This window comes from Humulus lupulus, chromosome 4 (genome assembly GCF_963169125.1).
Source record: "Humulus lupulus chromosome 4, drHumLupu1.1, whole genome shotgun sequence".
In the NCBI taxonomy this organism is placed as follows: Eukaryota; Viridiplantae; Streptophyta; class Magnoliopsida; order Rosales; family Cannabaceae; genus Humulus; species Humulus lupulus.
In genome coordinates this window covers 181,142,607-181,160,442 of record NC_084796.1, presented here as the reverse complement: position 1 = coordinate 181,160,442, position 17,836 = coordinate 181,142,607, and the positions used below count along the sequence as shown (strand labels likewise).

The 17,836-nt window shown below is 36.1% G+C and overlaps 1 non-coding gene across 1 annotated transcript; it reads left to right on the top strand.

Annotated features, from left to right (window-relative positions):
- The first annotated feature begins 3,486 nt into the window (after window positions 1–3,486).
- On the top strand, window positions 3,487–3,593 carry LOC133833705 (small nucleolar RNA R71). The gene has a single exon (XR_009893071.1). It is a non-coding gene; the product is annotated as a small nucleolar RNA R71 (small nucleolar RNA).
- The last annotated feature ends 14,243 nt before the right edge of the window (window positions 3,594–17,836 follow it).

The window sequence follows — 17,836 nt, the reverse complement described above, 5'->3', positions numbered from 1 at the left end:
AATAATTTTTTTTTCAATTGTTGCCTAGACATCTCTGGAGGTATAATGTTGGCTGCTAAGAAGTTAACATAATCCGCAAACCACGGTACCTCATTACTAGCCTTCACTTCAAATAATTGCTCATCAGGAAAAGCATCATTAATTTGGACTTTCTGCATACTTAGACTCTCATCAACCTCTAATCTAGACAATAGATCCCAATGAATAAGACGAGGCTTCACATCTTTCTTGGTCATAAGATACTTAATAACAGAATGATCAGTGTATACAATCAACTTATTCCCAATCAGATATGGCCTAAACTTATCAAAAGCAAACATAATGGAAAAGAGTTCCTTTTCTGTAGTTGCATAATTATCATGAGCATCATTCAAAGTGCGACTTGCATAATAAATAGTTCCAAACACCTTGTCAACTCTTTGACCCAACACTGCTCCAACCGAATAATCACTCGCTTCACACATCAACTCAAATGGAAAATCCCAATTAGGTGCAACAACTATGGACGTTAAAGTCAATTTCTCCTTTAGTATCTCGAAACCATGGCGACACTTCTTATCAAATTCAAAAGGAATTCCATTCATCAGTAATGTAGATAAAGGCTTCAAAATCTTGGAAAAGTGTTTAATAAATCTTCTATAAAACCTCGCATGACCAAGAAAGATTCTCATTCCTTTAACTGAGATAGGAGGTGGTAAATCCTCAATTGTTGAAATCATAGCCTGATCTACCTTAATTCCTCTACTTGAGATCTTGTGCCCTAGAAAAATTCCTTCATTTACAATAAAGTGGCACTTCTCCCAATTCAAGAATAAGCGCGATTCCTTACTTCAGAACTATCTCCAAATTGGCCAAACAGTTATCAAAAGAAGAACCATAAATAGAAAAATCATCCATAAAGATCTCAATAAACTTCTCTACCATGTCAGATAATATAGCCATCATACACCTTTGGAACGTTGCAGGTGCATTACAAAGTCCAAACGACTTCCTTCTAAATGAAAAAGTACCATACGGGCATGTAAACGTGGTCTTCTTTTGATCCTCAGGTGCAATGGAAATTTGATGGTATCCTGAATACCCATCCAAGAAACAATAATAGTTATGGCCCGCCAACCTATCCAACATTTGATCAACAAAAGGCAAAGGGAAGTAATCTTTTCTAGTGGCCTTATTCAGTTTACGGTAATCTATACATATCCTTCAACCTGTCACAGTACGATTTGGAATTAATTCATTATTCTCATTCTTAACCATCATCATTCCTCCCTTCTTTGGAACTACTTGCACTAGAATCACCCATGCACTATCTGATATTGGGTAAATCACTCCAGCATCTAACCACTTAAGAACTTCTATTCTTACCACTTCCTTCATTGTTGGATTTAATCTTCTCTGAGAATCAATTTTCAGTTTAGCATCATCTTCCATCAAAATTCTATGCATCACAATAGATGGGCTTATTCCCCTTATGTCAGCTACAGTCCATCCAATAGCAGTCTTGTGAACTCTTAATACCCTTAATAACTTTTCTACCTCCACCTCAGAGGGAGTGAAGATACTATAACTGGAAGGGTCTCCTTTTCTCCAAGATATGCATAGCATAAATGCTTTGGCAAAGCCTTCAATTCTAAGACAGATGGTTTCTCAATGGATGGTAGTGGTCTTTAAGGCCCTTCACCAATTTCTTCAAACCTCTTCTCTCTCAACGATCCATACGATTGTATCCAATTTAAATAACTCACTACCTCCTCAAATTCCTCTTCATCTACGTCATCGACTGTAAGACTCAACTCAAGAGGATCTTCAACTAGCTTCTAACTTGCCATCGATCCTTCTCTCACATCAACCGAATATCAACTATCACTCGCCCTAGGATAAGTCATGGCCTTAAATACATTGAACACTACTTCATCACCTTGTACTGTCAACCGTAATTTTCATTTTTGCACATCAATTAAAGCTTGCCCATTTGCTAAAATTGGTCTCCCAAAGATAATTGGGACATTCTCATCCTCCTCCATATCAAGAACAATAAAATCCGCTGGAAAAATAAACGTATCCACATTCAGCAACACATCTTTTATAATACCTCTTAGGTGCTTAATTGATCTATCTACCATCTGTAATGTCACTGTCGTGGGCCTAGCTTCTCCCAACCCAACTCTATGGAATATAGACAATGGCATCAAATTTAATTCCCCCAAATCACACAACACATGCTTGCATTCAAACTCCCTAATGGCACGGTATAGTAAAACTACCAGGATCTCTTAACTTTTGTGGGAGCTTCTTTGAAAAATGGCACTACACTCTTCAATCAATGCTACAGTTTCATTATCTCCCATCTTCCTCTTGTTTGACAGAATCTCCTTCATAAACTTGACATAGCTAGGCATCTGTTCTAGTGCTTCAGCGAAAGGTATGTTAATATGTAGCTTCTTTAACACCTCTAAGAACTTCCCACACTATTTATCTAAATTCTAATTATGGAGTCTCTGTGGATAAGGAATCTTTATATGATGCTCAATGCTCACTGGTGGTACTACTTCTTCCTCTGGAAGGCCTTCAGTAACCTTCTCTTCACTAGACTTCTTTCCAACTGTGCCTTGTGCCTTTTTTTCTAGACTCATCTCTTTTGACTAATTCCTCTTTGGATCTTCATACTGTGTTCCACTTCTTAAGGTGATGGCTTGACACTGTTCTTTTGGATTCACCTTAGTAGTGTTAGGCAAACTTCTTTGAGCTCTATTTGTCATCAAAGTAGTCAACTGCACTATTTGAGTCTCCAAACTCCTTATAGATACCCTTGTCTCAGTTATGAATGGTTCAGTACATCAAGTTATGTTTCAGGTCATTCGTGGGCATTGGCTGTTGTGGTGGTCTATTTTGTGGTTGATAAAAGCCAGGTGGAGGTTGTTGATAAGATTGTTGGGGTTGTGGGAAAGGCTGTTTATTTTGTGGAGGTTAATATTGTGGCTGGGATTGAGGATAGGGTTGTTGTGTGGTTTGATTATTTGACCAAGAAAAATTTGGGTGGTTCTTCCAACCTTGGTTGTATGACATGGAAAATGGGTTATTGTTTTGTCTTTGGTAATTTCCTATGGCTTGCACTTCTTCCATGGGCATGTTATTCATATCTAGGACAAGGCACTGATTTAGTGGATGGGCACTACCACATGTCTCACATAAATTTTGTACTTGAATGGCTTGGGATGGGAGATTGGTCTATTGTAATTGTTTTGTTAAAGTTGTCACTTGACCTGTAAGCATGGAAATAGCATCCAATTCAATAATACCTGCCCCCTTCTTTGTTTGTCCCCTCTCATTAGGCCACTAATAATTGTTCATAGCCATTTCTTCCAGTAATTCATACGCCTCATTAGCTCTCTTGCTCATGAACGCACCCCCTGTGCTGCATCAATTATTGTTTGAGTAGTACTATTTAACCCATTGTAAAAATTGTGAACCAACATCCACTTCTCTATACCATGATGGGGGAACTTCTGTAACAACTCTTTGAATCTCTCCCATGCATCATACAACAATTCCCCCTCAGTCTGGAAGAAATTATTAATCTCCCCTCTCAACTTTGCTGTTGTTGCTGGAGGCAAAAACTTTGCAAGGAACTTTTGGGCTAGTTCCTCCCATGTTGTAATAGAATTGGATTGCAACAAAACTAGCCAACTCTTTGCTCGGTCTCTTAGGGAAAATGGGAACAATCTTAGTCTAATCACATCATCACTCACCCCATTGATCTTAAAATTTGCACACAGCTCCAGGAAATTGGCTATGTGAAAATTAGGATCTTCAATAGGCAACCCCCCAAATTGAACGACAGACTGCACCATTTTTAATATTGCAAGCTTGATCTCAAAATTATTAGCAGAAACTATGGGGTGTCTAAAGCATGAATGCACTCTCGTGATCATGGGAAGCACATAATCTCTAAGCATCCTTGGTCCTTGTTCCATACAGACCTCTGCAACATTCAGAATATTATTGACATTAGCAACATTGTTCATTGCATTCCCTTGATTCTCAGCCATGGAAAAGTCCAACCTTCTCTTAATCTTTCAGTTTTGTCTGCAAGTTCTTTCAATTTCAAGATCTACCAATATCAATTCGTTTTGTCTACTTCGTCACATAGACCAATATTTCCTAAAAGCACAATATCAGCCACAAACCGAATGAGTACTAAAACAAAAACCAATTTAGAATCAAAATCAACTATATTTATATTAATAACATGCCCCATCAATGGCGCCAAGAACTTGTTGTATGAATTTTGAACTATGCAAATGCACGCAATCGTAACAAGTAATACAGTGATAAGTCAAGTATCATTCCCACAAAGACTGTTATTAACTACCAAAAATTAGTCTTTAATTCTATTTATTCGACAAATAATGAATTCAGAATTTATAAACTAAATGAATAAAATAATAAAACAATAAAGAACTCAATGCTAAATATTAATTCAATGGAATAAGAATTAGGTTATTAACTTCATCAACTATCCACCTATGCTTCTCTAATATGAATCTAAGAATTCCTATTTCTATTGTGATAACAGATTACAATTGTAAATTATATTCTTACTAGGACTTATAATTCTCTACAATAAGCAATCTCTTACATCTTTGTGGTAAACTAACATATTGCATGCATTAAACACGTAATCCCTAAGCTACACAAATCATACAGGTACTATCGTCCAATATAAATGTATGATTATTTGACTATGTCATATTTATCCTTCACTTCTCAGATCTCAGGTTAAAATCATATAAACCATGTAAATGGTGATTAAGCATTCACAAGCATTAAACACAAGACAAATAATTCACAATATTGATATGTAATTCATAAAAACTTCATTAGATAATCATAAGGTTTCAAGAAGAATCCATTAACACCCTAAATAAGAAATTAGTTCATGCTAAGCATAATCAAATCCATCATACTAAATATAAACATCACTACAAGAGAAAGTAAAAGATAAAGAAGAAAAAGAATGATAGAAACTAGTTGACCTCCAAGCTTTTGCCTCCACATAGTGTTTCCTTGAGTCTCTCCTTAGGGTTCTTTTTGAGAAATCATCATAATGTTGTTTAAATAGTAGTTTGTGTTTTGAACATGAAATTCCACTTTTCCCCTGCTTAAAATGCCCTAATTTGCACATTGACCGCCCCAGGCTCCTTGGCTCCATAAGTGTAAGCCGCGACCGTGTCCTCGATTGCAAAAATCTACGGTCTCTGACTTAACTAGCACCGCGACCTTACTATGCCTGCGCCACGGCTCTAATTCCTCAAGTAATAGCATCGCGACTCCAAAAGGTTGCGATGCGACCCTCGTTTGCCCAAAAACTTTAGCTCTCTATTTCATTGTAACGTCGAGACTCTAATGTTCGATTTTTGCCAATTTACTACTTTTCGGGGCCAAACCCAATATTTTCATCAATTCTTCCATAAATCCTGAAATTTTAACAAATAAAGGCAACAAAAGTGTCACACTGCACAAACATAACTAAATAAGCTCAAAAATTCTCTAAAATTACCCTCTAAAATACTATTAAAACTACTCTATCGGAACCACTATAAAATTATCGTGTCATTTATCTTAAATTCAACTCTTCATTATTTGTTGTTTAACTTGACTCAGGGTCGTTGACCAAATTAGTGGTCAAAATATGGGTACTAAGTCATGAGGGCTACCACTATGTGAGTGGTTGAAGTTGTGGTGGTGGATGTAGTTTCTTTGGAATTAGTAACGTTGTATAATACAAATATATTTATTAGTAACATAAGTAATTTATGAATAAAATTAATATCATTCTAACAAATTACATTGTATGGTACAACTAGAAAGAATCTCTAAATAGTGTTACAATTGATTTTCATTACTAAGAAAAAAGGGAAATGAAGTAACTACTTTTAAACACTTTCATTTGAATATGCATTTTGTAGAAATTCCTAGCATAGATGGACAAAGTACGTGAATTTTGAATAATGAAGTAAAATTGATAAATTCCAAAGGGAAATTTTACTCTTTATGCACAATAGTCTCTATTATTACAATAAAAATACCAACACTATTAACCATTTTATTTTGATGCTAAGATTCCCCATCTACCAAAAATACCCCTCCTGTTTTTCTACCCAAATTTTTTTACATCTCTCTATACACTCTTGGTTTTCTCTCTCTCTCTCTCTCTCTCACACACACACACACACACACACACACACTCATAAGAAACCCAAACATCCCATCGAACGCAGCCCCCGTTGAGAGCATCTTAGGCGACCCACGGCAACACAATCCTTTGGAACCCGACGACCCATGACAACATGATTTCCTCTCAATCAATTCAAAGGTTAGATATCGAATACCCACTCCCTATTTAATCGATAAACAAGTCATTCATTTGGAATCTGGGCTCTGTGATCTATGGGAATGGGTTCGTCGATATTGTGCATTTTTTTTGGGTTCATACCAGTTGCTTGATAGGTTCGATAGTAGGCTCGATAAGGGCAACATGAATGGTTCGATAGGTGCTTGATATGAGCTCAATAGGATGAGTGTAAATTTCTCAATAGGATCGATAGGTTAGATATTTGTTTGATAGTAGGCTCGATAGGGTACTATGAATTATGAAATAATGGGTTATACTTACAAAGATGCAATTAAGCTTTTGCAGTGGATAATGGCATCTTGACCAAACCAGCGGTACTTTATATTTAAAAGAGAAAATAAAGAGTTATTTTAAGTTTTAAATTGTAAAGATAAGATTGTCTTATAAGCTATTTGAATTTAACTTGACTGACCCTAAGGCGACATTTTATTTGTTGGGTAGTTTTATTGTGGAATAGTAGATGTTTATTTATGTGTTTTAATTGTTTCATTCATGCATCATGTTTACTTTTCAAAACATTGATATTTTTAAAATGATAATATTATTGTATTTTATTTAATTCAGTAATGTCGAACGGTGGCAATCCAATAACTGCTTTACTTTCACTTCAAAAACTTAATGGTGATAATTTTATAAGATGGAAATCAACCTAAATCTTATGTTAATCTGTGAGAATCATAAATTTGTCCTAACTGAGGAATGTCCTGAAGAGCCTGCTGCCACTGCCCCGAAGAAAGTTCGGGACAAGTATGATGCATGGATTCAATCCAATAATAAGGAAAAGTGTTACATGCTTGTGAGCAAGAATGATGTTTTGAGAACAAAGCATGAACCCATGGAAACTGTGCTTGTGATAATGGATTCTCTGCAGGCCATGTTTAGGCAGCAATCTATTCAAAGTAGACATGAGGCTACTACAACCTACATGACTACTAAGATGAAGAAAGGTATTTCTATACGTGAACATGTCTTGCACATGATTAACGTGATGCATGAAGTAGAAAATACATAGGGTCGTCATTGATGAGCGCACACAAGTAAGAATTATACTGGAATTGCTCACTCCTTCCTTTTCTTCGTTCAAAACCAACAATATTATGCATGATTTGGAATTCAACATGACCCAGCTATTGAATGAACTACAGACATTTTAATCTCTTAACATATCAATTACCAAACAGATAGAGGCAAATGTGGTAGAGGAGAAACCTTCAAACTCTGAGGAGAAATCCAAGAGGAGAAAGAAGAACAGTGATAAAGACAAAGTAAAGGGCAAGAAATCCAAGAAAAGAAAGAAGGCACCAAAAGGCAAGGAGAACAAGAATGACAACAACTAAAAGAAGAAATAACCAAAAGGAAAATGTTTCCACTGTGGAGTTGAAGGTCGCTGGAAGAGAAACTGTAAGATGTATCTCTCTGAGGGAAATGTGATTTACTTGTACTTGAAGCTTGTGTAGTGGAAGATGATATATCATCCTGGGTTTTAGATTCAGGAACCACTAATTGTAACACCCTACTACCCTAGAGCCGTTACCGTGTGATTTTAAAGTATGCAATTAACTCGCTATTCGAGGTATTAGACTAAAAAGTGTGATTAATTAAAATGAAGACTCATTTAAATAAGATTTTAGTACAAAAGACTCATTTAAATAGGATTTTAGTATAAAAGGTTGGACATTCATTTAAATCATGAAAGTGTTACATTGGGATCCCAAAATACTGTTTAAAACATATTTACAACCCAAAAGTTACTTTATAGTCGACCTAGGTGACAAAATCAAACCTTTATAATACATTCCCCAAAATACCCCAGTCGTGGTGGCCAAGTAGGCAAAATATTTACGCGTCGCTCCATGCCCTCCAACTCATGCTTGGTCGGTCTTTCCCTTGCCCTTACATGCACCATAGAGCACCTGTGAGCCAAGGCCCAGCAAGAAAACTTTACAACACAACATATAATAATTTATTTCAACAATTGCATATTTAATCAAACATGAAAAACAATCTTCAAGTTCCTATTGGAATTCACAACAGCGGCCTGCACTGATTAAAGTGTGTTACCAAGCACTAAGTTCACGGTCTTAATCGAGCGGGTGAGTACAACACCCTTTGAGGGTCTCGCCCTAGCGGCCTGTATTCAACATGCTTAATTTCGATCCCGTCCTTTGCCATTCCGGACCTTTGCCAATTCTGCCCTTTGCCGCTCTGTCACAAACACACGTATGACGTAATAGTTACAAACAATACACATAACACTAAACCACAATATAACTCTACAGGCACACACCGTTTTCTTATCTGAGTCCCGAGCTGACCATATAGTGCGATCCCCAGCATGATCCCCTAAACCTGAGCCTTGACGGTAAAACCTAGTAACAACACAATAATAATAATTATCCATCAAACCCTAAACCAATTAAAACTTTTGAATAATATTTTAGCCTTTGGGACCTCGAATCCTACTAAAATGGGTTGTAGAATCCTTCCGGAGCCCTTAAGTTTGAGTCCCCGAGCTTACAACCCTGTTTTGGATATATCCCTTAATTTGAGCCGCGGACCAGCTTCCCAGAGTCGCGACGCGCTACAGGTCAGAGAGCCCCAAGGCTCTCTTTTGGGGGATGTAGGCCATAGTGTGCCCTAGCCTGTGCCGCAGTGCTTGGGCGTTTCAGCCACCTTCCAAGGCCCTCTGGGTTCATGCAGGCTATGACCCTCATGAACAACATTGCAATGTGACCCCGCGAACCCAAAATTTCCCCTACCGTTGTCGAGCCAATTCCTTCAATTCACACCTCAAATTTGCACCAAGGTTCCAATTGAGTTTAAAAATCTAAACTACACTTTACAAGTAGTATAAACACCTCTGAAAACCATCCAAATCCCTAGGTAAAGTCAAGACCAAACCTAAGTCTAAAACTCAGCTAAACCTCAAACTTAACCCGGGAAATTCATGGAAAAACATGTTCTAAAGCTTACCTCAGTGATGATCACGACCTTCAGCTACTGCTAACCACTTCAAAACTTCAATTCACTTCAATTCCAAAGCCCTTTTCCACCAGAAGTTCAAAAAGAAAGATGGTCCACCAAGCATAAGGGAGAGAGAGGAGAGAAATGTGTGAGAGAGAGTGAAAGGCTAAGAGACTAATTTTCCTATGGTTCCTTCAACAGAATACTAATCCTATGTCTATCCCTTAGCACCACAATGACCTAATTGCCCCTAAAGTATAACCCTATCCTTTAATGGCCCCAAGGGCAAAATCATCATTTGCCACATTTCCCGCTAATCCTCAAGTAGTCCTATAAATTTCCAATTAATTCTGATATACCCAAATAATAACTAAATAATTACCCGTTACTCGTTCAACCTCTAATACATGTCATAAAAACATTTAGAGCACGTAGCGAAATTGGCGTTGTGGGCCCATTGTTTTTATGAAACAACAACAATAAAAAAAAATTCATCACTCATATAAAAAACTTATATGAACAAAAAAACATCCAGAAACATTAACATACAATATTATTAATCATGCAACATATATATATATATACAATATATATTTATATATAACTTATAAACACATAAACATATGAATATTCAAGAACATGATCTTTTACCTCTTGAAGCCTACAAAGTTTCATTGAGTCTTTTCGTATATTTATTGATCTTCCTATCCAAGCACTCAAACCATGATCTTCCGTAGTGTTCTTTACACCTCAAGATGTGTATGGGCACATAGAGAACATGGGTTTTAAATTTTAGGAATCCCAAGTATTTCTCAACACATGAGAATTGATTTTTGTCTGAGAATGACTAGAATAAAGAAGAAGAAAGAAAGAGTTTTTGTCTGAAAAAATTTCTGAGAACTAATCTGAATTGTGTTGTTTCACTATTGTGTATTGTGTGTGTTGTATTGTATGTTTTCTCTTCTTATTCTATATCATATATATAGTATTGTATGTTTTCTCTTCTTATTCTATATCATATATATAGATATTTGTATTAATTTATTATTCTTAATAATAATAGTAATATAATAATACTATTATAAGGATTATAGGATTTGATTTAGGTAAATATCTAACTTACCAAATTTGAAAAAATTATTTTCAAATTATTAATTAATTAAATAAATAAAATAAAAACAACATTGATACAGTATCAGTGTAGTCATACACGCATGGCAGAGTCCTTGGAATGTGTCCTTTTCAGGGATATTGCATTTTTCTTTTATTTAATTATATAATTAAAATCAATCTTCCACAAAATAAGTTATTTATCTTTTTAAGGAAAAGATGACAACCATATTTCAAAATTTAAATTGATGATCATCATTATCATCATCTTTTAAAATTAAATAAATCAAAAACAATTTTTGACTTACCAATTTTATTTTCTCCCACTAAAATAAAATAATTAGTTTCAAAAAATTAATTTAGTTATTTATATATTTGAATTTCAAAAGTTTATATATTTAAACTAATAAATATATATTCAAAAATTAATAATTAACTCAAAATTAATTATTCAACCTCAATTATCATATAATTGCATACTTGACCCGAAGGATAAAATTCTTCTCAAATTCCAAAATTACTATTATACCCTTGTAAGAACTCTTACCTTGATATGGTGTTGATAGAGCCACCCTGGGGACCTATGGACCTATAATATCAAGCTCCAACAAATATTAGATTATTAATTTAAATAATCATATTCATTAATCTCATGATTACTCCACTATAAATATGAGTTTGAACTCTTGATAATTACAAACATATATTTATTGAGTACTTTATTAAAGAATAAAGTGTCCATTAATATAATAATTACATACAACGTTAATCCGCTATTAATGGTTCATAATTAAGAGGGAATAAGATTAATGTTTTACCCTTTTAGTTATATCTTTTTCATAGAGTAACGTTGAATTTACTAGTGAAGGTCGTATCACAATTAGTTTGCGACGTGAGCGCTCATAACCTTTTCAATTCCAAAAGTCAACAATAGGGAACCGTTATTCAATCAATACGAAGATATAAATTTCATATCTGTTAAACAATGTCCCAGCCATATACATCATTGAGTCCCCAAAACAATAATTCTTAGCCTGATCATTCTAACAAATCGTAACACATGAATCAAAGGATCAAATGACATATATAGGAGTTCTTAGTAACTTCAGGATTCAGATCAGTTTATATATGATCATCAGTTGATGTGTTTTATAATACTACGAAATGATATTTAAACAAGTATTATTAAATCACATCTAGTCTAGTTTTACATACTCTCAGCATGCAAAGTACCTCCACTAAAGTGTCCTACTACACTAGTAACCCAGATCTAGGTCACATGTATTCATAATACTAGTGGATCATACTAGCAGTAATTAATCTAAAGATTCCATAACTTTATTTTATTGTGAACTGTTTTAAGTTTATTATCTTAATCTCGTTTCTCTCATACCAATATGAGATTAAGACCACATAGATAAACTTTGGAATTTTCTAACATTTACTTAATATTATCAATATAATATCGGACATAGTCTATATATATATAATAATTCAATTCAATTATTTATTTCATTTAAAACATTCGTCAACTAAAATTGCTTTAAAGGCACTATTCCCAACAATACATACTACATTCCCAAAATACCCGTAGGCTCACTCTAAGCTGGGTATTTGACCCCGTTGTGACTATTCCACTAATCCGTCCACTAGGATCGTCTCAGACCACACATCTCAAATATATCCCCATAACACTGGCGTCTCACTCACAATACATACATAATACAAATATACCCTCAATGGGTCAAAAATTATAGTTATGCCCCAATTTACTGAAATGGGCCCACATGAATATTGAATACACATAACATGCATATCTAGTCACATTACGACACAGTTCATTTATATCAAATAATCACAAGTATAATCCATTAATCACACATATAATTCTAATTAAGCCCTCCAGTAATCAAGGCACCCAGCCTTAATAACAAATTTGGCACGTTACACTAACCATGTTAGTTCTTCTATGTAGATACTTGAGTCATCAAGGGAACTGGCAGATGGCGAGGTGACCATGATATTTGGAAGTGGAGAGCTCATTTCAACAAGAGCAAAGGGAACAGTCCGTTTAATTTTTTGGAACAATTATCGTGTTTTGAACAATGTTAATTTTATTCCTAGAGTTTCTAGATATTTAATTTCTTCATCTATGTTGCATGAACAATTTTTTGATATTTCTTTTAGTAATAATGTGATTATTATTTCGAAGAATGGTTTCAAAATATGTCAAGCAGAACATAATAACAGACTGTATATGCTCAAATCAATTGAACGAACGCTTAATAATTCATAATTATTTAAAGTAGCAAAACCACAAGGTAACAAAAGACAAAAAGTTTCAGACGAGGAAGACACATGTCTTTTGCATCTTAGACTTGGTCATATAGGTCTAGATAGGATAAAGTGGTTAACAAAATATGGACCTTTGAGAGAACTAAGAGTTGCAACTCTTCCGGTCTGTGAATCTTGTCCAGAAGGGAAAATGACCAAATGTCTATGGTCCAATCAATGTACAAGAGAGAGGTGGTATGAGTACTTCATCACTTTTATTGACAATTACTCAAGATATGGTCATACTTAATTAATTCTTAGGAAATCTGAAACCTTTGGTAAGTTTCAAAAATTCAAAGCTGAGGCTGAGAAGCAGTTAGGTAAAACTCTTAAGATACTTCGATCTGATCGAGGTGGAGAATATTTGGATTTAGAATTCAAAGATTTCTTGCTAGAGCATGGTATTATATCCTAACTCATAGCACTAGGAACGCCACAACAAAATGGTGTTTCTAAAAGAAGAAACAAGACCTTGTTGAACATGGTCAGGTCTATGTTAAGCTACTCATCACTTCCTCTCTCATTATGGGGATATGCACTTCAAACGACAACTTACATTTTGAATGTAGTCCCATCTAAGACCATAAGCAAAACATCACTGGAACCGTCGAATGGAAACAATCCCAGTTTGCACAATTTCCACATTTGGGGTTGTCAAACTCATGTTCTTAGACCTAAATCAGGGAAACATGATTCAAAGTTTGAAGTGTGCAATTTTGTTGGCTACGCTCCAGAAACAAGAGGAGTATATTTCTATAGTCCGAAGGATCAAAAGGTATTTGTCTCCACAAATGCGACCTTCCATGAACATGACTATATGAATAACTATAAACCTCGGAGCAAGGTAGTATTAGAGGAACTCACAGTTTATAAGATTCCATAACAATCATCTTCATCAATAAATGATAAGCGAAAAACCGAGGAAACCACAATTCCTGAAAAGGAAACCCTAGTTCAATGTCGTATTGGGAGGATCGATAGGTTAGATATTTGTTTGATAGTAGGCTCGATAGGGTACTATGAATGGTTTGATAGGTGCTTGATATGAGCTCAATAGGATGAGTGTACGAATGGTTCGATATGTGCTCGATATGAGCTCGATAGTATGAGTGTAAATTGCTCGATAGGCTCGTTAATTTTAGGGATGATGTTGCTCGATAGGCTCGATTGTATCTCGATGCATGCTCGATGATTCTTTATGTAGATAGAATATGATTTTCTCAATAGGCTCGATAGGTTTATGTTGTAGCTTAATGATAGCTCGATAGATCTCGATGACAGTGTTTACTTTAGTTTTCATATGATTTTTTTTTATTTTTGCCCGATAATGTTTAACATTCTGTTTTCTTACCAATTGTTTTCATGTGTCGATGCAGATGCCGAAGTTGCTTGTTCCATTTCAAGATCACTTTCTTAGCCGAGTCACATATAGGGGACTTTGGTTGATATTAAGAAAAGGTTTGTGGAGCTCACCCTGATAGAAAGGGCTAAGGAATCCCCTTCCAAGCAATTCTTCTTGGCTTCAGAGTTTCATTTCTCTGGAGTTTTGGTACATAGGATAATGTTGAGGAAAATAGCAAGTAAAAAAGAAGATGAGGTGCATTTATTTTTGAGTTCCAAGTCCTGTAGATTTGGCGTGGGAGAGAAAAATGATGGCGGGGTTGAATTTCAATTCTCCACCGTCACAACCAGAGATGGTCGAGCGTCTGAACAGTGACCGTTTGATAAAGGAGTATTTCAATGATGCTGAGAAAGTAAAGCTCCTACAGTTGGAGAATGCTTTCAAAACTTGTATTGTGGTCGAAGATGTGTACAAGTTGGGTCTCTGTTTGTTGATTGAGGGGGTTCTAAATGCCATAGAGGGAAAGTTGAATATATGGTGAGATATACTGAAGATGGTTGAGGGCATAGACTACTTCTTCAACTATCCATGGGAGAAGTTCTCTTACCAGAGGCTATTAAATTCTTGTATAAAGGACATGCAACGTCGGAAGGCTAAGTATGAAAAGAAGAAGGATGCCAAGGTCCAATAGGAGTTGAAGTACACTTTTTATGGTTATAACCCAGCATTACAGTATTGGGCATACAAGGCCATTCATCAGCTTGTGACGGAGTTTGTTGTGAGCTCAGGAAATATGGTCCCGAGAATGCTTAGTTGGTCGCATCGGAAGAATAAGGATTTCACTAAGTTTGTCCTTTCGCTGATGTAATCGAAGAGCACTGTAAGTTATATTTGATTGACGTTAAGAAGTTATTATTAGATATATGTTTATCTTTTATGATTATTTGAGTTAAATAAATGATTTATGTTGTTTGCGGTTGACCGTCCTTCCGTATTCAATCATCGACCATCAGAGGACGATTATTACAACTTCTTGACTCTGAAAGATGTTCCCCTGTATCCCAGGCTTGGCCAAGATCTTGAGGAGTTTTATGGGGAGGACGAGGCGACCATGGATTTTGAGAAAGTGGCCGAGATAGTTTCTTAGGTTGCCCAAGCAGCGAAGATTTTTGATGATACTGTCCCTAAGGTAGAGGAGGTTTCCAACCCTCCCGCTGCCCCTTCTGCAGCCCCAGCCCTAGCCCCAGCCCCCATTCTAGCTGATATCAAAGAGTTGATGTTGTGGTTGGAGAGAGTCGAGGTTTGACAAGAGACCCTCCTGAAGAACCAATTAGTGATCATTGACGCAGTCTGCTAGGTCTTGACATTTATTAAGGAACGACCGAGGGAATCCAAGCCAGATTTAGACTCAAAGTCACTGGATATTCCAAATGACTTTGAACATGATCCAACCACTCCTTCCATCATTGTTGTGACAGCTGATGTTGCGATTCCAGGAGTCATTATTGTCAACCCTAAGGATGTGCATGAGGTTCAGTTTAAGAGGAGAAGATGCATGGCAAAATGGTTTGAGGACTACACTGATCAAATGAGGAAGAGACCTTGGACTGATGCAGCTGCACATACAGAGGAGGCATTGGTGATGGACCATCTCAAGAAGCAAGATGCAAGGTAGTATAGGACACTTTGCAAGTGGATGCTTGAAGACCTCCCCAACAAGACTCTGAGGGATGTGAAGACAGGGTGTCACGACCCAGCAAGGTTTCTAACGTGGAAGACACCCCAGTTGTGGCTCGATGATGGGGTAAGCTATTTATTTAAAGTGTTAACAAAACCTATCCTGTTTTAAAAAATTTAAGTTCTATTTTGACTGGCTCGATAGGGGCTCGATATGAGCTCGATGGGACTTCTATGAGCTTGATAATAACTCGATAAGAGCTCGATGGAGGACAAGGTAGGTCTTGAGGTTAAATGTGTGAACTAGCTAGATATGAGCTCGACATGGATCAATGGGGGGTTGTATGAGCTCAATAGGAGCTCGATAGGGGCTCGATGGGGAACTTGGAGAGTCTTTATATGAATTGTTTGCGAGCTCAATGGGGAGCTCGATGGGGGCTTGATAAGGTTCGATAGGGTTTGATACGTGCTTAATAGGGGCTTGATGGGGAACTAGGAGGGTATTTGAATGAATTGTTTGAGAGCTCGATGGGGATCTCGATAGGGGTTCGATAGGGTTAGATAGGGTTTGATACGGGCTCGATAGGGGTTTGATAGGGGCTCGATGCATGATTTTCAAACTACATTTTAGTCATTTATGTTGCTTTTTGCTAATTTTTTATTTTGTCTTCTCTTTAAAGCATATTGATTCAACATAACACATGCTTCGTAGGCGTCGCCAGTTATTCCTCAAGACATATCACTAGGGTGATGTTGTGATGAACGTGATGTTCTCACAAGTGATACCTACCAGATATGATCAGTACAAGAACAATACCAGCAAAGAAAGGTACCTTTGGGATGCCGACGTCATGTCCATGGTGACTAGCTTCGAGCAACAATTTCTAGCGTTTTGGTCAGGAGTTCAGGATGTATATTGGTGCTAGAACTATTTGCAGTCTCATTGGGTTTCCATTGAGGCTTCTATTTCTAGTTGGAAATTAACCATATATGATGCAGACATCTTGGTTATTAATGACGCATAGATGGAGGAAATTATGAAGCCACAGTGCATGTTGTTTCCTTCTCTATTGCTGCAAAGTAAACTGTTCAAGGATAGCTTGATGTTAAAGATCCTTGCATCAGGAAAGAAGCCACATCAGTTTATATGGCGCCGCCTGCAGAGACACGAGCTCACTCAGTCCAAGAGAAGGTAAATAACATCATCTTTATACAATATTAGTTTCTAAGGAAATTTTTAGTACTATACATTTAATGTTTATATGTTTTTTACGGTGGAAATTGTGGTGTGTATGCTATCAAGTATATTGAGCATCTCATGTCCGACCTTCCATTGGAAACCATTTGCGATGAAAATATAGAGTTGTTCAAGAACAAGTGGACGACAGACTTGTGGTATTAGAATGTGCAACTTTGACTGGCTTCCACACCATTAGATACATGTATATTTTGTTTTTTTTATTTGACATATTTTATAAGAGGAATTATTATAGACTCTTCATTTTTTATGATGATTGTATATATACATGTTCTTTACATCTTTTGTTTGTGTTTTGGATTTTTTTGTGATATCTATAGAAATATAACTATTGTAAAGGTATAATCGAGTTGTTATTGAGCTCTATCGAGTTGTTATCAAGAAACATATATATTTGACTTTAAATTTATTTTAATAGGCTATTATTGAGCATCAGTCCAGCTCATATCGAGTAGCCATCGAACTAAGAAAACAATCAAGTTTAAAATTCATTTTAACAAGTTTGTCATCAAGCAGTTATTAAGCTGCTATCAAGCCTATATCAAGCTATAATAAAAACATATCGAGTTTATATCGAGCTATACAGAATTTGAAAAAAAAAATAGAAAAATCAAGGGAAACCAAGCAAAGTTAATAATAAAAATGCGTCCAAATTGATACAAATAGTTTATTGTTTAGCTTTGCATGAAGTCCTATTGTGGCCAAGACCACCACACATAATACATTTACGCTCTTT